This window comes from Prionailurus bengalensis, chromosome D2 (assembly GCF_016509475.1).
Source record: "Prionailurus bengalensis isolate Pbe53 chromosome D2, Fcat_Pben_1.1_paternal_pri, whole genome shotgun sequence".
Lineage (NCBI taxonomy): Eukaryota > Metazoa > Chordata > Mammalia > Carnivora > Felidae > Prionailurus > Prionailurus bengalensis.
In genome coordinates, this window is record NC_057351.1 from 74,599,525 (window position 1) to 74,621,467 (window position 21,943).

A 21,943-nucleotide genomic window follows, 5' to 3' on the forward strand; every position below is an offset into this window, starting at 1 on the left:
ATTCCCTGAGGAAAGAAATAAGACCTGGTGTTGATGCTGAATTTCTGACCTGGCCCAAGGGAAGACCCAAACATCAAGAGCACCACGCGAAGCACTTGAACATGCCCACCGGGTTGACGTCTGGAGGACGTCAGGCCACATCCAAAGATATAAGACTAAAGTCAGGAAAGGACTTTGTCTAAAATGGAAAATGGGACTTCCCACCATCAAGTACATCCCAGCTAAGAAGCAGGCGGGTGCACGGGAAAGGCAGGCGAAATTCTTCCAGTCACATCGTTTTTGGTGAGGCGAGGCTCTTTGAGAATCAATTTGCTAAACTGACAGACAAAAAAAGTCCTTTTGCTTTGGTCTTGGTTTTGATAGTCTGTGGCTTACCCTCAGAGGTCAGAGCTCCAAGGCCTCCCCGAATGTGAAGGCAACTGAGAAAAAGCATAATAGACTATACCTTCCACTCTAGGAAGAATTTTCCTTCCAGAGGTCATATATATATTTACATAAGAAATCCAAATTAAAGGACTCTTTTCACATGTCTTTACCAGAAAGTTCATCTAGGGCATAAACCGAACCTAATAACATGCCACATGAGGCACCCTCTCCAGGCCTCCAAACCGCTCTCTCTCCCCTTTAAATGAAATCTAAGGCAAATTAGAAATGGAAAACACGGAGTAAAATTGCTCTAAGTTTAGCTTTCGTTAGGAATTAATCATCAGCTCTGATTGCCCTGGGTGGTAAGACGTACAAATTCCAGAACTTGATCCTTGAAGTCATTTTTACTTCTCAAAACCTACATGAGGTTTTTTTTCCCCCTTCCAGCAAGGTTCAGACACAAGGTTACCCCCAAGGGGGAAGACGCCCGAGGTCCCTACCCGTCTACAAACAAAGGCGCTTTCTGGACTGTTGGTCATTGTTTCCGAAATTCATTTGCGGGACAGTTGGCGGAGTAGATTGTTAAGAGCAGATTGACAAAAAGAATGTAGACTTGTACATGGCACGCCAACTGTAACCGGCGAGGGTTTGACAAGCAGAGGAATCAGTACCAAGTCAGATAGCTTTACATATATGTAAATCGGCTGGAACCGCGCCTGGCAGCCTTCGCTTTCTGTAGCAGAGGCCCGAGTGCCTCTGAAAGGTACTCAGAGCTGGAGACAAGATCGCAGCAAATCACAATCACTTCTTTCGCAGCAACCGATACCCCCAATCCCCGAGAGCCTGGACTGCGCCAACCTCCACTGCCCCTCCGGAGTCAGGCACTTAACATTGTCGGTTTAACGTTGATACATCCGTGGATCTGTTTTTCGGTCATTCACTCATCACCTGTTGCGTGCAAACTCAGAGACATGGGGCCTGGATGAGATGCTTTGGCTTCACAGGGACGGATGCTCAGGCTAGTACCAGGACTCGTCTTCGGCACTTCCCAGCCAGTGAGATGCCACACCTGCCCTCTCACCTGTCGGCTCCAGATCGTCCGTACCCTCACATGACATCCTGCCCCAGGGAGCACATCAGGAGCACCAATGGTGTGGTTTCAAGATGAATCACCCCATCTGGTTACCCTCGCCTTGTTCTGTCTTCTGAACCTTCCAGCATGCTCTCCTGCCAGCTGACGCCCGTGGGTTCCTTAATTCTGCTGCTGCCAAACCTGGAGCACCTGCTGTCTGCAAAGCTTCCTTGTCTTCCCCCTTGGCATCCGCAGTCCTTTCCTGCCACTGTAGGGTGAGTTGTCTGGAAGGTGATGCATGATGGAGCTTGGGCTGCCAAGCTGGAGATCAGCACTTGTGAAAGGAAGGGTAAGGCCTGCAGGCCTCACAAAACTCTGCCACCTCAGGAGCTCTGGAACCATTACTGCCCGGCAGACTTGTCCCTTGTTGAGGTGAAATGGCCCAGCCTTTATACTCCTGCCTGAATGATCCCATCCCTGGATGTGGACGTCCGCAAGGGAGGGTGTGACCCTGGGCGGGAGCTGTCCAAGGCTGAGAGGCCCTGAAGGAGCTCACAACTGGAGGCTCTCTGCTGACCCCAGTCCCTGCAGGTGGGTGGCATATCCCCCCCCCACCCCTGTGGGGGTCTAGGTGGTGGCACATCTCACGCCTATTACACCGATCATCTTTGGTGCGGACCCCTTCTGGCCTTGGCCTCACAAATCTGCCTGCCCAGGGCTCTGACCTGTTCTGATCTCTGTCTAGACTCTCTTTTGACTTCTGGTGCAGAAGCTTTGTCTTATAGCTCAACCCCTTAGAACCTAGGACTGTCATGTTAACACCTGGGAGGCACATTCAGGGATGCTTTTGTGGCCATGGATACCGGAAAGCTCTGCTTATCAATTCTACTGCCCCGTCGGTGTGGTCCAGCCCTACCCCTTCCCCCTCAAACCACCCACGCCCCCACCCCTCTGAGCAGTCCTGCCTACACCACAGGTCCCGTCGCGTGTTGATACTCCTGAAGAACTCCCGGTGTAGAAATGGAGGCTGGCAGAGGGAGACTGTTTGCATGCCAAGTTAGACTCATCCATACCAATGCAGAGCAGATGCATTGTGGGGTAAATGGTACAAGAGAGAGAGTTGGGTCCTACACACTAATATCTTCAAGACAGCTTCAGCTTCCTGCAAGTGATGCTGTAAGAAATCACTAGATCCGGGGACTCAGGGGCCTGTGGTATAGTTGAAGAAATCAGTGGGGGCGGGGAAGCCAGTTTCCTGAGTCCTCAGTAAATCCTGCTCCTCCTCCAACACCATTCTCATTTCTTAGCCCAAGACCTCCACCCCACATCCTGGAGTCCTTGGCCTGGGACTTTAACCCCAGCCAGCCTCTCTCCTTCCTCTATCAGATTGCTGGCATCCCTTCCCACCGTGACTTTCACTTTTCCTGCCTTTCTGGCAGACAGTATGTTCCATCTCAATTTTCCTCCCCTGCCCAAAAAATAAAAATTAAAAGCTACCTCCACCCAAGAGCCTTCTCTGATTAACCTCTCCTAATTCTGATGCTTCCAGTACTAGGCTTCTATTAAAACCGAATGGCATTATATAAAATTTCAAAGCATTGCCCCCGCTATTATTTTTATTGTATCAGTTCCTTTCTTAAATCAATTAACCAGCAAATAAGGCTGGGGAACGTTTTAGTGCCATTAGGGACACGTTAGGTGGCTGTTCTTTGCTTTTTATAGACTGGGTTTGTTGTAATGAGGTTTGACCTGGTGCCTGTTTACACGTGGTTATTTGCCGAACGTTTGTAATTGTTCCTAGCAAGGAATCTGTACGAAACTGGTCTGTTGCAGGCACAAAAGACCCTATCGTGACGTAACAGGATTTCCTGTAACCCTACAGGTGTTGCAGTAAAACACTACCCCTCATTAGGGACCGTTAGGATGCAAAGGCACGAGGGTTTTCCAAATACTGATCCATCGTCTACGTATGGTCTTCTCAACCAAATGGCGAGCACTTCAGGACAGTGGCCACTCCTTCCCCAGACACTTGGTGGCACCAGGAAGCACTGGGCATCCATCCACTCCATCCACGCCAGGCACTGTCGCAAGGACTCATGTAGACTAATGCAGTCCTTCCAGAGACCCCAGGAGACGACGGAGTGAGGTTTGGAAATCTGTCTAAATCACACAGGTGATGAGACAGGGCAGGAATCCGGAGAGCGGTTTTCTCACTAAATCCCACTCCTTTCCCACCAGCTCTTTGTTACTGCCCACGATAGAGTTTATACAGGTCTCCAAAACTCCGCGACTCAAAGGTGGCTAGCTGTAAGGCTCCTCAGCATCCTACCCGCCAAGAAGCAGGGATTTAAAGACGTGCTAGGAGGGGCTCCTGGGAGGCTCAGTCAGTTAAGCGTCCAACTTCAGCTCAGGTCACGATCTCACGGTTTGTGGGTTCGACCCCGGGGTCGGGCTCTCTGTGCTGACGGCTCGGAGCCCGGAGCCTGCTTCTGGATTCTGTGTCTCCCTCTCTCTCTGCCCCTGCTCCACTTGAGCTCTGCCTCTCTTTCTCAAAAATAAATAAACATTTACAAATAAATAAATGAAGAAGAAGAAGAAGAAGAAGAAGAAGAAGAAGAAGAAGAAGAAGAAGAAGAAGTAGTAGTAGTTTGGGGAAAGAAACAGGATCGTGCTCTCCTAAAACAAACAAACAAACAAACAAACAAAAAACCCAACAAACACGGGAATTAAAGGGATCCTACCCCTCCTAACCAAGAAAGCCAGGTTGACGAAGGGTATTTGCAACACGTAGCTTTTCTCTGCATTGTACATCAAGACTTCCTTGATGTCTTCCTGCCGTACAAATGTTGGGTCGCACCGAATGAAACGCAGAGCTGATCAGGAACACCATGCAATCTGCCTGGGTCTTGGATCTGAGCTTTCGGGAAATCCACGGGTCCCGGTCACAAGGTAAACCCTGGCAAGTAATGAGCGCGTCGCCTTTCAAGTCCCATTCAGTTAGCAGATGGGCCTTTGCCTGAAGTGACCATCCCTAAGAAGGACAGGCACTGTTTCACCAAATTAGCTCCCTGGGATCCGTAGTAGTTAGCGCCACGGAATAACCCAGGCTTCCGCTCCCTAAAAAACTCTGCTCAATGAAACAGTATAGGATGCTTCCGCTCCCCGCCCCCCACCCCCCACCACGCGAAGGCAGGAAAACTTTGGCCATGAATAAAAATCCAGCTCCTGCCTAATGCATTTCCCTCGTGGAGGGCCTCTGTGACTTCCCAGCCTTGCCACTACCTAAGCAAAAATGCAGACTTTGTCTCTTTTGTCAGTCTCGAGATAAAATCCTATTCTTTGTAATCCCTGAAGAAACAAATCAAATAAACTCGGGCTGAGCCAACCATTTTCAATCCATCAAAGCAATCAAATTCTGTTTACCTGAATCACAATGATTTCTAAAATGTTATTAAAAAGTAAAATGGAGTTTAACTATTCCAAAAAACCGAAAATGATGTGCAAACACCAAAGGGATAAGATTTCTGTAATTATGTAGACATAAAGTCCGTGCCATCATTTGAGCCACAATACATTGTAGCTATGGCATGTGAAGATAAAGAGCCCTTTGTCTAACACGGCTGCTCTAAGTGAAGCATAAACATAATTAATGTAAGAAGTCTTCAAAGAGGTGACTATCCATTTAGTTAGTTTTATTGCTCTTTCGGGCAAACAATGGTTTTATAATTTAATAAACCAATTAACTGATTATGCCTCGCCCAAAATATTTGTATATCACCCATTCCATCATCTCAAAAGTCCCCATCCCATTTCTTAGCCAGACAGTGTTGTCGTAAATGTGACTAATTAGTACATTTGGCAAATGTTTGCCTGGCAGGTTATTTTGAAGCAAGTTCTCCGGGATTTTGTCTCCGTGTGCTTTCGCAAACATTTGTGACTACCGAAAGCCCTTTTTTTTTTTTCCGTGTCATTAAAAGTTCAGATACCACATTATTAGGACTGTTTAGAGCCACTTTGAAAGAAATAACGATTGTGGCCCCGCTTCTTTCTCGTAACTCTTCAGCTATTCTGTCACGAGGACCACCCAGTCCTTAAGCGTCGCCTGCTTTATCGCCCCCTCAAAATTGCTTCTTCTGTTCGGTCAGGAGTCATCCCACGGGCTTCAGGTACCCATCACCGGCTGCATTATAATGGTGATGTTCACCACATTACAGCTGATGGATCTGGCCGCATTTCTATTATAACCCTCCATTATCAGGTAGAGAAAAGCCGGCTGGGGGGAGAAAAATGCATCCAGGAATAAAACATGACATCCCGGCAAACAGCAGAAAGTCTCAACCTCGGCACATTCTCGCAGCACTTTGAAATGTGAACTTGTCATGCCAGGTTTTCAGTAGCAAGAATATATGGCAATGAAGGCACAGAAATGGAGTCATTTAAGAGGATTTGCTGAAACCCTCAGTAAAAGATAGCATGGTCAGTACAAATGGTACTTCCTGCTGTAGTGCCCAAACGCTACCGTTGATCTCCAGCAGGGACCTTGCTTGCGAGAACTTTTATATAGTGAGTGCTATTGGGACCTGCAAGGCCCTGGTTCCCACCTTTTCAGCCAAGTATTCATTTGTTTGTGGGACCAAAACTTGAGAACCTCCAACCTATCCATCATGAACTGGAAAAGGTCCCACATTGCCTAGGAAGGTGAAAGCAAGTGCAATAAAAGCAGAATGAATACAGTGAGAGGGATGGTCCATGGTGCTGCTAGGCCACATGGAAGGCACTTAACTCAGACGAAGAGGCTCAGGGAAGCCCCTTTCCGCAAGAGGTGACGCATAGGCTCCTGCATTAGGGAACAAGGACTGGCCAGGCGATTGAGGAGAGGACAGAACCTCGGAGTTGAAGAGAAGATCTTGCTCGAAGCTGCAGTGGTACGAGAAAATGCCCATTTGAGGTCCTGGGAGCCCTTGAGTATGGTAGGAGCCTGGACCACGAAGGCCAACGGGTGGAAGAAGGCAGACAGACCCAGACTACGCACAGCTTGAGGTCGCAATAAAGGCATGTGAACTTCACCATAGGAGAAATACAGAGCCATTGAAGGTTTTAAGCAGAGGAGTCATATGACCAGATTTAGATCTGGAAATATACACCTATACTTCCAACAAACCCCTCTCTCCTATACAAAAATCCTAATGATTTATTGTTAATATGGTGAATGCAGGCCCATGATTTATGGCTTAGTTTCCCTTTGAAGAATAAGTCGGAGCTATTGGTATAACGCTTACCATTAAGCATTAAGTGGACCACCAACCTTCCAGGTTACCATTCGTGTGTTCATTAGCTCATTCAGGGCATAGATCTCCAATAGCGTCTATGTGAAGTGAAGGTTGGGAGAGAAAACATAAACCTCAACAAGAGCCAAATAAACAGAAGACTCCCGAGGGTCCATATACTTAAGGCACAGACACGAAGTCCTGGAAGTTCATGGAGGGGCTGACTATGTGCTGGGGTGGCCAAAGAAGGTTCCTGGAGGTGATGCGTTCTGAGGTCACAGGAGAGGGCAAGCTAGAAATGAACACAGGAGCGCAGAGGGACGGTCAGTCTGGTGAACAGTGAGGCCAGGAGGAGAGCGTTGAAATGATAGGGGAAGTAGCTGATACAAAGCGAGGGAACGTGGCCTAGGTCCTGCGGGTGACGGCAGTACCTCTGGTGTCCCCCCTGACACCACGGCAGGTGACGTCTACTGGGCACTTCTTAGCTTTGCAGTCTCTGACTCTGGACCCTGGTACTTTCCAGCACACCTCACTGGTCTTCCATGTACCAAGAGTGCTGGGAGAGCTGGAGATAAAGGAGTGATAGTGACACAGACCCCGTGGAATGTTCCCCGAAAGATAGGTTTCAACAGGATTCCAAGGAGCAGCAGGAACTTGGGATGTCAGAGGAGGCACTTCATGAACTGGCCTCACCAGCCCCAGCTTCACCTCACCCTCACACTCCCCCAAACCCAGACAGTCCAAAACACTGCAGACCCTGGCTTCCCACCTCCCCGTGCACCACCCTAGCCTGCCTGCTGAATCCTTATCTCAAAGACCCAGGTTTCCCTGCAAAATCCTGCATAACCACTACCCGTGCTGCCTGTCCTCCATCTCCACTGTTGCAAGGAAATGCTCAGTCTAGAACTTTGTTTTATTTATCCATTTACTTGGCCTTGCCAACCTCTAGTCTGGGAACTTGAGCTCAGTCTCTGGTAGGGATCCCCAAGACCTCCTAGGACAGTCCTGGAATGTAGAAGAAACTCGGTTAACACCTGACAGATGTAAGTCTACACGAATAAACTCGGGAGGGGAGGAGACCCCATCGCATTCATCGCCAACTCAAGGGATCCCTCTACGTGCACATCACAAGAGCTTGAACACTGAGGGAATTGCATTTCCCAAGCTCCCCAAACCTACAGGGACTCCCAAAAAAGTTCTCACTTTAAGGGTGCCACTGTTTAAGACAGGACTTCAGGCTGCACCTCCACCGCCCCCCTAAGCAAGCACTCACGGCAGACACTGTGCAAAAAAAATTTTTTAAGTTAATTCAGAGGGGGAAATAAAAAGTCAACTCGAGTGGTTGTTTGATTTCTTTGGCCTTCCAACTCAATCAAAAAGGTCACTCTTGGAGCCCTGGGTAAATAGAGCCTGGTTCTGAGTGTCTTCAATCATGTGACAAGGTTATCTCATCAATCCCTGAAAAATCCTAGGAGTAAGATGACAAGTATTACCCAGAGGGCCTTGACCAGTGATTCTCAAATTTCAGGAAGCATCAGGAGCAAAGACAGCCACTGGACCCCACCTCTGGAATCTCAGATTCAGTATATTTAGATGGGGCTCACGAATTCACAAGTTCCCAGGTGATGCTGATGCTACTGAGCAGGGTCCACACTTTGACAACCACTGCCCTAGACCGTGGATGGTAACTTTGCATAAGAACTCATCCATCAGCTCTCAGCCAGTTGGTGCCAGGCTGGCTGGCTGCAGCTTAGCAAATGCCCAGGTAGCAAAATAAAGTGAAATCCGTGTGCTCACCTGGCCCAGTTGCTTCTCTTGTAGTGGATGAAGGGAGTGGCCACTGTCGGCTCCAAGCAGTTCACCGGGCTGGAGGAGGCCAGATCGGGGCTGGGGGGTGGGGGGGAGGGGCTTATTTTTTCAAACAAGAATCCTTGATATCAACTGCATGCAAATTATCCCAGTTCTCTCTTTGAGATTCTCATGGTAGGGATTTGAAAAGAAGGGCAAAGTAAAATTGAGTTCTGACTCAGATTTCACGAAAACGGGTTTTCAAATCAAATCAGATGAAACCTCTAGGTGCATGGGACTGCTTTACCCCTACCCAAATGTGACCTCTCCGATTAAGACGGGGGGAAAACGCTTGAAAAACCTCTTAACATCAAATAGCAACCTAAGAGCATTTTCTGGTGATTTAAACTTAAGCGAATCAGAAACATCTGGATTAGATTTTACTCAAATTCTACACAATCTAAACAATTAAGGTGGGGGAGGAAACATTTGGCAAACTGTGCCTTGGGTTTAATCAAGCCTGGAGCATTCGAAAATTGGTCTGAGGTGTTGATGAGCTCTGAGTGAAGCCCTAAGGCTCAGCATTACCACTCTGAGGGCTCAGAAGTGACACCGCTGTCACCTTCCCCTCCCAGGACTCCTTGAGGGGCCCCCCTTGCATCCATTTTCTCCCTAGCCCCACTTGGAGGGCTGGTTCACAATCTGATGCTCTGGACAAAGCTGGAGGCCTGATGACCAGGGGCCAGGGGGAATCACAAGGAACACGGGGAGGGGTTGAATCTGATGGTACTTGTCAGGATACTAAACACTACCTGCTACATGGGACGAGTCCTGAAATCTCAGTGGCTTTGCACAACTCACTGTATTTTTTTTTTAGTTTAGTTTGAGAGAGGAAGAGAAGGTGCACACAAGCCGGGGGACAGGGGGCACAGAGAGAGAGGGAGAGAGAGAATCCCAAGCAGCCTCCACACTATCAGAGCATGGAGCCCGATCTCATGAACCACAAAATCATGACCTGAGCCAAAATCAAGAGTCCGACACTTAACCGAATGAGCCACCCGGGCGGCCCACTAAGTGTATTTCTCGCTCATGCCGTCTGGGGTGGGTGACTCTGCAGGCCACCTGGCCTCCCAGAAGCCACTCAGGAACGCAGGTGGCTCCGGTCTTGCCACTCCGCCATGCATCAGCCCCACGGCTGCTACCCCGGAGGGAAGACAAGGATGGGAGGATGGAATGTCTCAATCTCAGACCCGTCGTTTAAGAGCTGTGACACATTCTGCACGACACTCGACCTCTTTAAGTGTCGATTCATGTCTTCCTCTGTGGAACGGGATCCTTGGTGGCACCGAGCTTGTGGCCATTCAAGTGGGGCTTGGCACTGGACCCTTGCTACTCCGAGTGCGGTCTGCTGACCAGTAGCATTGACACCACCCGGATCCTACCTGAAATGTGGACCCTCAGGCCCCACCCCAGGCCTACTGAATCAGACCCTGCACTTTAACAAGCTCCCTGGGCCATTTGTGTCTCCACCACAGCACCCACACATAGTAAATGCTCACGGAACGCCAGCTACCCTTACTGTGACCTAAACGCCAGCGGCCTTTCCCGGCCAAACAATCACTGAGTCCATTAACCCCGCACCCACTCCCAATCAGCAGGGACATCAGCGGAGATTATCGGGCTTAGGGGACTGGCTTCTCCTCCTGCGAGCAATGACACTTCCTACTGATGTCCTTTCATGAAAGGGCGGAGACGGGGCCTTGATTTTAACTGACAAATCAAAGCAAGTCAGGGCTGAGACTGCAATCATTTTATCCTCATTATCCCAAGGAATTTCAGCCCATATGGCACACTACCCTCATCATTACACGCTGATCACAGACCCTGTGTGTTACCTGGGATCAACCCAAAAACATAAAAGGTAGGGAACGGACCCAGATTTCTAGACAGGCTGTCACGGAAAATTTCCTTCTTGGGGGGGGTGGGGGGCGCGGGTCGGGGAGGGGAGGATTAGGACCAGTGTCAAGTAAATCATCCCCCCCCCCCTCCCGGTAAAACACATTTCCATGGCTAGCCCAGCGTTCCAAAACGAGTCCTGTCCAGCTCACTTAGTTGATGGCGCTTGTGCTCCGCGATGTTGAGGGATTCTTCTGGCTGACTGCCTGCATGCCTAATTTCCGTGATTACACCAAATCGTCATCCAGAAAGTGCCCTCCGCAAAATGACTAAACTCATATCAGGTGTCTCTCCTCCACCCCTTTCCCTGTTTCCACCTCCCTCCACAAAGGCCCTTGTCTGAAACACATGACACCTGAGTGCTTTCTCTCGGTAATGGATCACACAACTTCTGAATCTCAATTTCCTTTCCTCAGCGCTGTGTCACCTCAACCACATTGATCAATATGAAGCCAAGTAATGCTCCTAGCAGCTTACAGGCTGCCTCTCCCTCCCTCTCTCCCTCCTCTCTCTCTCTCCCTCTCTCACACACACACACAAACGCTCACACAAAATACTCAGAACATTAAAGAAAGCTGTTAAGCTAATCTGGTGCATCTAAATGGGCAATATATATTGAACCCACGCTCCATTGATCATAATTATTGCAGTGCCCTTTATCAAGTAGCCATCTTAAACCATTATTTAGAGATCATTTTGCTTTCCATTACTGTCACTATATTGCAAAATTCGCTGGGAATTGGATGCTTGGTGATAGAGGGGTGTGCACAGTATTAGCTGGGAATCTGCCCATGCCATCCAGGAGTGTTTCCAAACGGAGAGACTTAGCGCCACAGTCAGTGAACTTTCGAAGAGCACCCCCCCCCCCACCCACTCCGCCCCATCAGCTTTATGGAGGAAAAATAAATCCTCCACCCGGCTCTGATTTTCCTCCTTGGCTCCGCAAACAATATCACCATTATTCTTGCCTTACGATAATCCCCAGTAAGACCCTCGACATACAAAGCCCCCGACTCACACTGGGCATTCTGCACATGAAATGCCGTTGCCGCAAAGTGCCTGAATAAAGGCATCTGGCCTGTGGGAAGGAAAACAAGGGCTCCTTATCTGGAACGCCCCGGCCTCCAAACTGGGAACTTTTATGCCAAAACCATGGCTCCCTTTCTTCCCCATCCTAAAGATGCCCACGGAGATGGGCTGCGTCATCTCCTCCCAGGCCCTGGTCCTACATCAGCATCATCTTTTCTGCAGCCACCCTTTGCTGAAGACGCTCCCCAGAGAATGAGTCTCTGCAGGCTTCTCGACCTGATGCGCAGAGGGCGGCTGAATAGTGATTAAGGCCATCGAGTCTTTCTGAAGGGCCGGGGTTCAAACCCAGACTCAACCACCTGCTTCCTGACGAGCCTCAGGCAATCCATTCACCCTCGGTCACGCTCCAGTGCTGCCTGTGCAGAAGTAGGAATTACGATGATTATAAACCCTACCTGATAGGGACTCCCAGAGGAAGGGTTCGGATCTGGTGTGGAGCGAGTTCTCAGGACTAGTTTGCAGTCATTACTGTTACCTAGGGCAGTGGTTCTCAAACGCTAACACGCATCAGAGCCACCTGGAGGGCTTCTTAAAACAGACTGCTGGCCCCACCCCCTGGGGTAGGTCTGGGGTGCGGTGAGATTGACGCGTCTCACAAGTTCCCAGGTGATGCTGTGGGTCTGCAGACCACATTTTGAAAGCCCCTACTCTGCAGACTGGAGGCTATGAGGTTTCGACAGTGCACACACCCCTCTCCAATCAGGGACGGTCTGAAATGAGCAGGCTTTACTCCCTCTCTGGGTCAGCGTGCCATCAGTGAAAACTGGTAAGTGAAGCTCACCTAAGACCGTCCTGTTGTCAGAAAGCCTAAGATTGGGGCGCCTGGGTGGCGCAGTCGGTTAAGCGTCCGACTTCAGCCAGGTCACGATCTCGCGGTCCGGGAGTTCGAGCCCCGCGTCGGGCTCTGGGCAGATGGCTCAGAGCCTGGAGCCTGTTTCCGAATCTGTGTCTCCCTCTCTCTCTGCCCCTCGCCCGTTCATGCTCTGTCTCTCTCTGTCCCAAAAATAAAATAAAACGTTGAAAAAAAAAAAAGTTAAAAAAAAAAAAAGCGTAAGATTTGGGGTCAGACTGACCTGAATCTGCCCCCTCGCTCTATCACTTACCAGCTGTGCGACTTTAAAAGCCTTTCTTAACTTCTCTGAGCTTGTTTTCTCACCTGTAGATTGGGATGATAGTCCGCACCTCATGGAGTCGTTATAGAAAGAAAATTATACGGCGTGTAGAAAATTCCAACGCGATGGCTGATACCTAATAGATAATAGTCATTATTTAATAATGTTAGGTTAGATCACATAGCTGACCATACTCTACCTATAAAAATGGCAGTTTCATATGGATCAACCTAATAATTACAGTAGTCGTAATAATAGTAATATCACTGAGCAAATTCGAGCCACCGCAGTTTGGTAACAATAACTAGCTAACAGCGCCCCCTGCAGGGAAGCTGAGGGCAGCAGTCCGTTCGATTACACCTTCATTTTAGCTACTGTGTTCATCAGCCCGGATGCCCGATTTACATCCCCACCCCCAACACGTGGATGTGCACAGTTTTAGTAGGCTTTTGTTTTGTTTTGTTTTGTTTTGTTTTGTTTTGTTTTGTTTTAAGAGATCCTTCAAGAGACCCAGTGAGTAAGCAGGGTGTGAACTGTAGACATACATGTTCTGCATGCTCTGTGGTGTTTCCTGGCCACCACGGAAGGACAACTCCTGCGTCTGTCCAGCCATCCCTCTTTCTCTTTGGCAGCCCCTATTTGCTGAGAGCTGGGAAACCAAACAACTTAGCTTTTCTGATTTATCCTTGTGTCTCTGTTTTTTAGTAAAATAACTAGTAACATACTAGATCCTGAACAAATGGTAAATTGAAAATAATTGTGAAATAGGGCAAGGGCAGAAATAGTACATTATCACCTTGATAGATCCTGAAGGCACATTGATAAAATGTGATGTCTATGTTTAAAAAAAAAAACTCGGGGCGCCTGGGTGGCGCAGTCGGTTAAGCGTCCGACTTCAGCCAGGTCACGATCTCGCGGGTCCGTGAGTTCGAGCCCCGCGTCGGGCTCTGGGCTGATGGCTCGGAGCCTGGAGCCTGTTTCCGATTCTGTGTCTCCCTCTCTCTCTGACCTTCCCCCGTTCATGCTCTGTCTCTCTCTGTCCCAAAAATAAATAAACGTTGGAAAAAATAAATAAATAAATAAATAAATAAATAAATAAACTCTTAGCAAATCAGGAATAGAAACTACAACAGACATGATGGATGGATGGATGTGTGTGTGTGCACATGTATACATATACAGATATATAAAATATGCTTTTTTAAGCTAACAGCCAGCATCATGATTAACTTTTAAATGGAAACACTGCCATTAAAAGGCAGGAAGAAAACAAAAATACCTACTTGTGATGACTGTTTAACATTGTTCTGGAAGGTACCAACTGATACAATACAAAAGAACAAGAAACAATAGGAATAAATGCTGGAAACTGCAGGTGAAAATCATCATCACTGTCCTACTTGAAAACCCCATGAGGGGGGGCGCCTGGGTGGCGCAGTCGGTTAAGCGTCCGACTTCGGCCAGGTCACGATCTCGCGTTCCGTGAGTTCGAGCCCCGCATCAGGCTCTGGGCTGATGGCTCGGAGCCTGGAGCCTGTTTCCGATTCTGTGTCTCCCTCTCTCTCTGACCCTCCCCCGTTCATGCTCTTTCTCTCTCTGTCCCCCAAAAAATAAATAAACATTGAAAAAAAAATTTTTTTAAAAACCCATGAGGAAATACTAGAACTGATAAGAGGCTTCAATGAAGTGGATAGTTATAAAATTAGTTTATAGAAATCAAGAATGTGTCCACAACCACTTAGAAAACATGTGCTTCATAGCAGTCATAAACATATAATGCCAAGAAATTAAGGTATCATAAAATGACTGACATCTATATGATAAGAACCATAAAACTCTATTCCAGAATGCAAAAGGCTATCTGAATAACTGTACAAAGCATAACATGTTCCCCAGTATAAAGATGTGATATTTAAAGATACTAACACTGACAAGTGACACTATGAATTTAATGTAATCCAGGTCAAAATTCTAATACTTCTTTTCAAACCTGACTAAAGTGTATTTGAAGACAATATGATATGCGAGAATAGTCGGGAAAAAGAGTCTGGGGGAAGGAAAAGACTAAAGAGAGAGTATTTGTCTTCCATGTATTAAAATTCTGAAAATCAAAACTAACTCCAGGGGCGCCTGGGTGGCTCAGTCAGTTAAGTGTCCAACTTTGGCTCAGGTCATGATCCTGTGCTTCCTGAGCTCAAGCCCCGCCTCTGGCTCTGTGCTGACAGCTCGGAGCCTGGAGTCTGCTTCAGATTCTGTGCCTCCCTCTCTGTCTGTCCCTCCCCAGCTCACACTCTATCTCTGTCTCTTAAAAATAAATAAATGTTAAAAAAATGTTTTTTAAACTGACTCCAGTAGAAAGAGATTAATTAGACCAAGAAATTCAAAAGCAGATGCAAGCCATAGAAAACTGTATATATAATAAGGTTCGAATTGCAGTTCAAACAGGAAAATTAGGACTAGTCAATAAAGAATCCAGGGACAACCATTTGGAAACAAAAGACAATTTACAGCAACAAAAATTCCACAAAGATTAAACAATTTATAGTAAAAATACTGAGAAATGATATGTAAACATTTATATAAAACTTGATGGGAAATCCTGTCAAAGAATGTCACCAAAATAAAATTTCATGACATTAAAATGTTAAGCTTATTCTAAATAGCAAAAAAAAAAAAAAAAAAAATTTAAGTAAAAAAAAATAAAAAACAAAGTTAAAAGGCAAATAGGAGCACCTGGTGGCTCCGTTGGTTAAGCGTCCGACTTCGGTTCACGTCATGATCTCACGGTTTGTGAGTTTGAGCCCTGCATTGGGCTCTGTGCTGATGGCTCAGAGCCTGGAGTCTGATTTGGATTCTGTGTCTCCCTCTCTCTCTGCCCCTCCTCCGCTGCACTCTGTCTATCTCAAAAATAAATAAACATTTTTTAAAAAGTCAAAAGGCAAATAAACCAGAAAATCTATTTTCAATATACGTGATATTCAGTGGTTAATATTCTTACTATTTAACAATATATTAAATTCTACCAGAAATGTATATATGAAAATTCGATAGAAATTTGGGCAAAGAGCTTAAACAGGATATTAACAGATGAAGAAATACAGTCAATAGTCACATACAAATGATCGATATCACCGGTAATCAAAGAAATTTAAGCTAAAACCCAATGGTTTTTACTTGTGGTATTATTATGGATTTTAAAAAAGAATGGCCAGAATTGTCAAAAATATACTGCAATATATAGGCATTCTCATATATGGTAGGTAGGAATGCAAATTAAGAAGGTCTTGGGGCGTCTGGGTGGCTCAGTCGATTAAGCATCTGACTCTTGATTTCAGCTCAGATCATGATCTCACGGTTTGTAAGATCGAGCCCGACATCGTGTGGACCCCGCCTGGGATTCTCTCTCTCTCTCTCTCTCTTCCTCTCCCCTCTTCAAAATAAATAAACAAATAATTTTTTTTTAAAAAGAAGGTCTTTTGAGACCTTCTTGGAAATAAATATCTAAATAAATAAATAATAAATAAATAAATATCTAAAACCTTAGACTTTGACCCAGTACACACCCTTCTGGACATGTATCAGAGGAAATAATTATTTTTTAATTTTTTTTTTCAACGTTTATTTATTTTTGGGACAGAGGGAGACAGAGCATGAACGGGGGAGGGTCAGAGAGAGAGGGAGACACAGAATCGGAAACAGGCTCCAGGCTCTGAGCCATCAGCCCAGAGCCCGACGCGGGGCTCGAACTCACGGACCCGCGAGATCGTGACCTGGCTGAAGTCGGACGCTTAACCGACTGCGCCACCCAGGCGCCCCTGGAGGAAATAATTAAAGGGCACAAGGATAGCACAGGGATGATCCTTGCAGAATTACTTATAGTAGCCAAAAATTAGAATATCAGTCATGAAAAATTATGACAGGAATCCACATGTATTTACACACCCACACAGTTAAGGCAGAACAGGGGTTCCCGCACTCAACCATGCATCAGGATCACCTGGAGGGCTCTCTACAGCAAGACTGATGGCCCCACTTCCAGGGTTTCTTATTCAGGAAGCCTGGGATGGGGTTCTAGAATTCGCACTTCTTTATTTTTTTTTTAATATAATCTATTGTCAAGTTCACTAACATACCATGTATACAGTATGCTCTTGACTAAGGGAGTAGATTCCCGTGATTCATCACTTACATACAATATCCAGGGCTCATCCCAACAAGTGTCCTCAGATTTGCATTTCTAAGTGCCCAGATGATGTTGATGTCAGTGGTCCAGGGATTTTGCATTCGGAGGGCCCCGTGACAGAGTGTTGTTTAATGAAGAAAGCAAATTACAATAAGAGATAGCATGGTCCAGTGTCTCCATGTACCTTATACATGCATAGAAAAAAAATTGTCAAGGATAAGCCCAAAAATGTTAACAATGATTATTTCTAAGTGTCAAGACTATGGGTGTTTTTAATTTTTTATGATCAACATAAATTATTTATATAACTTTAATTAGTCAGCCATTTCTCCCCCTAATAAGCAAATTTTATGAAATCCGCATGTGCCTGAGTCTTCTCGAGCTGCCTCTGCCTTGAGACGGCGGGGACCAGACTCAACACTTCATGAGTTTTTCATTATTAATAACTACTTTATTAAGATATAATTCACTACCATACCATTCACCCATTTAAAGTGTTCCCTTCAATGCCTTTTAGTATATTTATAGGGTTGGTTGAGCAACCATCACCATGGTCAATTTTAGAGTATTTGCCTCAACCCCAAAAGAAACTCCTACCTCCCAGCCGTCATTCCCACTTGCCTCCCCTCCCCCCCAGGCCCCGGCAACCACTAATGTACTTCCTGTCTTCATGGATTGCCTATTCTGGATGTTTCATATAAAGGAAATCATACAGTATGTGGATTCTTTCACTTACATGTTGTTTCCATACACCTGGTCTTACATCCTCTACTCAAGCAAAGCACAAGCTCCCACCTCGGGAAGATTCTATGGACGTAGAATAAAGTGCATGAAATTTAATATACTCTAGGGACCACATCTCCTCTCGCCCTGGGTAATTTTCACACACAGTTGGGTTCTTACCTCTGTTTTGGACTAGGTGAATTTTGAGACACAAATCGTCTCCTGACAGACATGGTAAGGAGGCTGTATAACCTTGGCAGCAAGAGGGCTGGCCCAGGATTCTCCCCCTACATGCTCTGTGACCCCAGGCAAGCCGCTTGCTTGCTCTTGGCCTCTGTTCCTCTTCTGAGACTGCATAACATCAGCACCTCAGAGTTGTTGGAGAACTCAATAAATTAACTCACATCTGATGCTCATGGCAACGCCTGCTACCACATAAATGCTCAGCACATGTTAGCTATTAGCATTATTATAATAGTTAATTGGATTCCAATACCTGGCAAAAATCTCTTTGTCATAAAACTCAAATATGGTCACAGAAGCAGATGCCTGGAATAGATTTTAGCAAAATCTTCTCTTATGAAAACGTCCTGCCTCCTTCTCTTTGGGTTGAGGAGAAGACTTGTGGCTGATTCTGCCCCCAAGCAGTTGCCCCATGCTAAGAAATTAACACTCCGGGAGTGCTCTGGGAAATTATTAGGTCATATACAAATGACAGGCCATAACAATAATCACAATACCAATGCAATAAAAATGAAAGTCAAAATGAACCTCATTGTATCTGTGTTTCTCCCAAAGACATGCCTGCAATTGTTCCTTGTAGTGCATGGGGGACACCAGTAATGTCTGCGGGCTCCTGGCATGGAGGACTGGGAAAAGTCAGAGACAACTATGTGAGACAAGAAGAAACACACAATCAAGCATCACAGAGCAGTGACCAAGCCTTACCAGGTTGGCCTTGCTAACTCAACAGCATGAGTGGAACACAGCAAGATTATGTGCACAGAATTTTTCTTACACTATTGAGAGCCCCTTACCATCTCTCTATTGTTTTTGTTTCTTCTCTAGCTCAAAGGCACCACCGCCGTTAACTTTTAAAATTCAGCCTAATCAATAAATAACTTCAGTGAGGAACCATGTTGGAATGGTTGGGAAAATTTGAATTTCCTGGGCACGTCTACTCTTTTTGATGAAAATATCTGAAATATTTAAAATAGGTTGGCCCTGGGGCACCTGGGTGACTCAGTCGGTTGAGCGTCCCACTTCGGGTCAGGTCACGATCTTGCGGTTCGTGAGTTCGAGCACCCCATCGGGCTCTCTGCTGTCAGCCTGTCAGCGCAGACCCCACTTCAGATCCTCTGTCCCCCTCTCTCTGCCCCTCCCCTGCTTGTGCTCTTCCAAAAATAAATAAATAAATATTTAAAATGGGCTGGACCCTCCTCCAGAGGGACGGAGAAGGCAGTGTCATTTTCCTAATCTGTATGGTGTCACCAGAGAAGGTCCTCCATGCGTACACCCACCAACAGCCACAATGTATTCTCTGGAACTGAGTCTATACTGTCGCAGCATAGAAAGATTGGCTCCAGACTTTCCAGAACACTTCATTGTCCCCATCAGGACAATGGGAGCAGCTGCTGGGCAGACTCAACCTCTGTTTACACCAGTCTCAGGTGGGAAAGAAAAGTTCCAGAATGCTCTTTGCCTCTCTTCCTCCTGCTACTCCCCTCTTGTCCCTGCTTTCCCTTTCTTTTAATCACTAATAACACCTGCTCTCATTCTTGAGTATACACTCAAGAGTATAGATATACACCCTTCTAATGCCTACTGGATCCACTTTTTCTTTTTCTCAATCCCCCAAAACCAGTTCTAATTATTTCAGTAACTGGTACCTCACAAGTAACACCCAACAGCCCTCCAATGCGCCGTGAGCTACTAAAAATACAAAATCGCAAAAACAATAATTGTGAGGTCATTCAGTGCATGGACAAAGAGTTCTTTCATGCCTCAAAGGATCTGAACATGTTACCGTAAATGTTGACTCTTGCTTCCCATACACAAAAGCATAACATGACGTTCAGCATTTTTTGTATTTTTCAGTCTGGTCTAAATAATAGAAAGTGAGTGACTATATATCCCCATCATATTTTTAAAAGTTAAAATGATCAAAGTTTTTGCGATCAAAAGACCTAGGTTTAGTTTTTGGAAAAATGTGCACGCATTAAATGGTCCGTTTCCAGTGATAAGCAGATAACTGAAGTATTGCCGCACTTAGTTTAACTAATAAAATGCAAATGTGTCATTGTTTCCCTTGAGTCATTACAGGGTCTTGTTATTAGTGCCTTTCAGAAAATTAAAAAATTTATGAAACCCAGTAATACATAATTAATATTTTAAGACATTTTCCAGTTCTGCTAAGCTTCTCCTTTGCCAGTGTGAAACTGACTTAGTCAGTTACCAAAAAAAAAAAAAAAAAAAAAAAAAAAAAAAAAAAAAGATGGTGGTGTATCTTTTCACTCTTAGTGCTGGGAAAAAACGTTTCCTAGGGGCCTGGAGAATGAATATAATTATATTTATTTATTCAAAACAAATAAAGTTGAGACTGCTGGGCTGTACAAATAATTGCCACCAAGGGTTAGAGAAGATTGCTTGATGATCCCCTCGGTTTGTGAATCTAAGGATAGAAAAGAAATGAATCAGCAGGGCTTTTAACTATTTTTGCTAGAAGGACTTTTGGAAACACCTGTCACAAAGCATTGCTCTGAGAATGAAATTTATTTTATGTCTCCCTCTCCAACACATGTAGTGCTTACCAGGGGTTAGTCATCAACCTTGGTCCAAATATTACCTAATTTAATCCTCCTAACAGTAGTTTGATATCAGTTTTATTATATTCACTTTATAGATGAGGAAATGCAGGCTAAAAACGTTCTATCCTCACTGGCTACAATGTGTAGCTCATGCCTAGAATTTAACAAATGCTGGGCATCGTTTCTCCCTGGGTCACGCTGACCATCCATGTTGAAAAGTGAATGGACTCATCGTGAACATTTGTAGGTCTAAAGAGAAAAATTGGATATTCCTGATTTATCATGATTTTAGAACCCAAGTAGAAAATGGCATACACCCAGGTCAGCCTTTCTGCTATTTCCTAGTCAAAGGAAATAGAGACATTTGTTTGTTTGTTTTTAATTTTTTTAACGTTTATTTATTTTTGAGACAGAGAGAGACAAAGCATGAACGGGGGAGGGGCAGAGAGAGAGAGGGAGACACAGAATCTGAAACAGGCTCCAGGCTCTGAGCCGTCAGCACAGAGCCTGACGCGGGGCTTGAACTCACGGAGTGCAAGATCGTGACCTGAGCCGAAGTTGGACGCTTAACCGACTGAGCCACCCAGGCGCCCCGAGACATTTGAAAAGAATAGGTGAGTGCACAGGTCGTTGATTTAGCAACGTCCTCACCGGGTACCAGGCATCCCCTTGTCAAATCCCAGTGACTGTCCAGATACGCTCAATTGGAGAAATCTAGACAGAAATATTTACTACTGAAAATCTTTGGACATGTTGCATTGGCTTTTAATCAACCTATTGAAGTTATTTTAAGGGAAACAGTTGTAAATGGATGTGTTTGTCCAAACAGGGTCCTAACAGTGGGTGGCTCCGTGATAACCATCTACTGCCAAAAGTGTTGTGCATGCAAAACTTCTGCTCACAGTCCCGACTGCAGAGAAAATTTCATCGCGAGAACTTGAAATTAATCAACCAACAAATATAGGAGTATATCCAAGCATACAACTACTGTGTAGCTGCCACATGTAAGGATTTCAGCCTAGAGCACTGAAGACAGGTACAAAGACAAAAGGACCTTCAAGAGGTCTGCAGTGTGAGAAGGAAGCTGAGACGAAGGCGTGTTCACAGGTAACCAATGGAAGAAGCAGATACCAGCGAGGGCAGAATGTGATGGCTTAGAGAGAGCAGAGCTGGGGCAAGACCCCAGTGGATGGGGCTGGACTGGACAGGACTGGGCAGGACTGAGCAGGAGAACCTGACCATGACTGGCTCCCGGACTTCTGCACGATCACACAGGAGGCGTGGGATTCAACTACGAGCAAGAGAGCAAGAGACAAGGGAGCAAGAGAGAGGGCAGTCTGGGCTGGTCTGTTCATTATCACTCCAGCGCACATTACTATGAGCCCTCAGTGTGATTTATGTTTCTTCCAGTTAAGTAGAATAATCCAGATGTAATTTTTCTGCCTATAATGCTCTGCTCTTCTGCTGTATTTTGTGGCTTAGTTTCTCTTTGTGTGCCCCATCCATCTCCTAAGTGGCTGTGTTTACTTTGCTCTCTCCCTCCCTGTATGTCTCATGAGTAACAAAATTATGGAAACAGG